Source organism: Hesperophylax consimilis, chromosome 17 (assembly GCF_061612785.1).
Source record: "Hesperophylax consimilis isolate HC1 chromosome 17, BYU_Hcon_1.0, whole genome shotgun sequence".
NCBI lineage: Eukaryota > Metazoa > Arthropoda > Insecta > Trichoptera > Limnephilidae > Hesperophylax > Hesperophylax consimilis.
In genome coordinates, this window is record NC_142852.1 from 12,913,248 (window position 1) to 12,917,625 (window position 4,378).

The following is a 4,378-nucleotide window of genomic DNA, read 5'->3' on the forward strand; positions in this document are numbered from 1 at the left end:
GTATTGGGCACTCGAGTGTATATCCAGAATCGCCTGATTGAAACAAAACACCCATTATAATAGGTACATATAACTACATGAGTTGTTGAAATACATACCTAGCAAGAAATATGTCCCAATTCTCTGATTGTATAGTCTGTTCATTTCAGTTTTGACTAAACTATTATTCCAAATGAATTGGTCATGGACAGTACCCGGGAAGCGTCTGTTGATGCTCAATATTTTCAACGTAGCATCGCAGACCTGTTTAGTAAACATAAAAAAACCTTCAATAAAATTTGAAAACAACAATCCGGCTGTTTTATTTCTGAAAAAATATTTACCACTTGAACATTCAGCGAATAAAATCCTTTGTGGTTTTTGTACTGCTCCTCGTGTCTGGAAGGGGTGACGATGGCGATGTGGGTGCAATCGATGCATCCCAGAACATGTGGAAAGTTTAATTTTTCCCTAAAACTACTCTCTACTTGCTTGCGGGCTTCATTTGTAGCCGGAAAATGTATCCATCTTCTGTACAGATGTTCTAAAACTGCTTTCATAAACAGTTTTATGCACTTGCTAACGGTAGTTTGCCCTATCGCCAAGAAGTGATCTTGGCCTACTCCACGTTGGTAGCTCCCTGTAGCAAAGAAGCTGATGGGTGCGAGTACCTGTCAACATCATAATACAACTAATTAATAAACTTCACTTTTGATCATTTTAATCACTAGATCGCTTTTGGCAATATATTTGCCAATTGCTGTACTGAAAAAAATTGCAGTTATCTAGTGATTTGGCAAAATATTAACTATTTTTTTAATAAATCCTACGAATATGATATAAACGGATAAATACAGGTAAAGTGCTATATAGTCAATGAATAATGACTATATAGCACTTTAATAAGTTTTTTGTTTCCATGTTAAAATTCAAAGTTATGATTTTTTAAATGTCGGCGAAAAATTATCATCTGGAAATCTCTAGCAATCGAAGCAAATTTATTTATTACTGTTTTTGTTTTCCTAACATATCAATAATATTTAATATTCTCACTTTAATGTATACTGGGGCCTTAGCATGAGAAGTCGATATGGCCCTATAGCAATACGATATCGTTAAAATACGTCATCAATGAGCACTTAACGACATATGCTAGCACGATCAAAATATAACAACCGACGATTGTTAAAATTCCTTGTCTATGGTCAAAGTAGCGACGGTATCGTTAAAATTGCGAGCATGAGAATGTATCGATAGGATAACTTCCGACCGACGGTTGCTAAAAGCCCGCCGAATATAACGTGGGGTCTTGAGTGTCAGTTAAAACTTTGGTTGGCTGTCGATATACATATATTTTTTAATAATGTCGTTCATTATGCAAAATTTCTGGTTCAATGAAAGGAGGCAGGTTAGGGAAGATCGTAGGATTGAAAGGCGTCGTTTACGCGATCAATTGAATCCGTTCGAACTTGCAGAGACGGAATTCAGACAATTGTTTCGAATATCTCGCATTATGGCTAGAGATCTCATTGATGAATTAACTCCTTTTCTAGTGTCAAAAAATACATTAGGACTTCCAGTATACATTAAAGTGAGAGTATTAAATATTATTGATATCTTAGTAAAACAAAAACACAATATAAATCTATCCACCACTGGAACGACCACGTGAAATAAATAAATTTGTTTCGATTGCTGATGATAATTTTTCACAATAAAGTGATTAAAATGATCAAAAGTGAAGTTTATTAATTAGTTGTATTATGATGTTGACAGGTACTCGCACCCATCAGCTTCTTTGCTACAGGGAGCTACCAACGTGGAGTAGGCCAAGATCACTTCTTGGCGATAGAGCAAACTACCGTTAGCAAGTGCATAAAACTGTTTATGAAAGCAGTTTTAGAACATCTGTACAGAAGATGGATACATTTTCCGGCTACAAATGAAGCCCGCAAGCAAGTAGAGAGTAGTTTTAGGGAAAAATTAAACTTTCCAAATGTTCTGGGATGCATCGATTGCACCCACATCGCCATCGTCACCCCTTCCAGACACGAGGAGCGGTACAAAAACCACAAAGGATTTTATTCGCTGAATGTTCAAGTGGTAAATATTTTTTCAGAAATAAAACAGCCGGATTGTTGTTTTCAAATTTTATTGAAGGTTTTTTTATGTTTACTAAACAGGTCTGCGATGCTACGTTGAAAATATTGAGCATCAACAAACGCTTCCCGGGTACTGTCCATGACCAATTCATTTGGAATAATAGTTTAGTCAAAACTGAAATGAACAGACTATACAATCAGAGAATTGGGACATATTTCTTGCTAGGTATGTATTTCAACAACTCATGTAGTTATATGTACCTATTATAATGGGTGTTTTGTTTCAATCAGGCGATTCTGGATATACACTCGAGTGCCCAATACAGATACACAAAGGCGCACTGTGAGGCGAGATGTTCCGTAGAACGCCTATTTGGGGCATGGAAGGCTATATTCCGTTGCCTCAGGAAAGACAGAGTTCTCCATTATGAGCCCGATGCTGCTGGTCAAATAATTATTACTTGTGCTATACTATACAACATGATGAAGCACTATAAGTCAGTTTCCTTGTTGAACTATACCTATGCATTTAAAAAAGTAAGGCAACAGTACAAAATATTAATAAATTTTTCTCTATTTTCAGATTAACAGACGATTATAATGATAATGTAGAGTTAAAAGAGGTTGAGCTGCTGCACCAGCCTGAAGATGTCAGCAGGGTTGTTGCAGCCCGCAGAGTGAGAGACGAACTAGTGCGAAAGTACTTCTCCCACGAATGATAATATATTAAACAAGGAAACTGACTTATAGTGCTTCATCATGTTCAAACATTGTATCGTATGTACCTACATTGTAAAAACAATTCACGCCTCATAGAGACATTGCAAGAGTTTAAAGAACTGCTACTAATCAAGTATATGTATATGCAAAGTGCTGCATGCAATATTACACAACACGTACTTTAAAATATTGTATTGTATGTATCTAAATTGTAAAAAAATGACATTTGTTGTTGAGTTTCACTTTTTCACAAGAAACATAAAAATTATGAACATACAAAACGTTAATAAAAATAAAAATTTAACACACAAAGTATACAAAAAACTTATTATCTTGAAAATTATGAAAAAAAACCTAAAAACTAATCGCAGTCATCCTCCGACTTCAACTGCAACGTATAGTTGGGCGAGTAAGCAAATGATGTTGACGGTTGTTTCGATGGTTGAGTTTGTCTAGAATTAGAAATGTTTTATTAGAGATCTCATTCATTCTACTTTCATCGTACCTCCTAGCTGGACTGCTTGCATCTCCAAGGACAATTGTTAATAATCGTGTTCCATCCCTTGTGAACATACTTCGCAATCTCTCAAGTGACATATTAAATAATGCAATATTTAATTTAATTTGTTCAGTTTTGTACATTAAATGTTTTTAAAAGCCTGTATAGATGTATAGCAAATAAATACCTCGCCAACTGTCGTTGGAGTTAACAAACCCTTTCACGTTCCACTGCCGTGTATCTCTGAAACAAGAGATGATAATTCATTAATTTACTAACTTAATTTACCTTCTATAGTAAATTAGTTATTAGTGCCAGTGATACGAGACCAGAAAAGCACCATGTCTATGTAGACACTGTATCTTGCCCGGTCTCGGGGTGCCCTGACAAATAATTACAAAAAGGAACAGGAAATACCTCAAAAATGTCAGCAAATCGATCAATTGAACTCTGAAATGATAAATAACAACTCATTAATTTAATTTAAATAACAATAGGTAGTCGACATACTAAAAGGAAGATTATAAATTAATTTATTCATTTTGAATTTCTCGCCAAGCTGGATTTTACATGTTTATTAATTTTTTTTAACACAAAGAATATCTAAACAAAAAGAACAATAAAAACTCCACCGCGCAAAATGGAAAAATAGTACATTGGGAATAGTACAATAAATAAATGAAATAAGTCAAAGCTAATAATAATAGAAGAGTATGTATGAGACGATGTATGAATGTAAATGAGGCAAGGAGTGTGTGCCAAGACCGAGTTGTTTGGCGGTCCGTCCTCTCTGACTACCCCTGCGGGGAAACGGCGTGATGGTTAGTTAGTTAGTTAGTTAAGTCAAAGCTGGGCATTTTATTTTGTTCTACTAAGATTTAATTCTAATTTAAAAGTACAGTGCCACACTTATAAGTTGGCAGTGGCCTAAACATGGATTGACGCTATTTCTTTATATTTTAATCTGCCAACTTACACGTGTAGCGCTGTATTTGGGAGTGATTCGAAGAGAAATAGGAAATACCTTAAAAATATTGGAGAATTTATTAATAGCTCCCACAAGCTCCTTGGATGATTC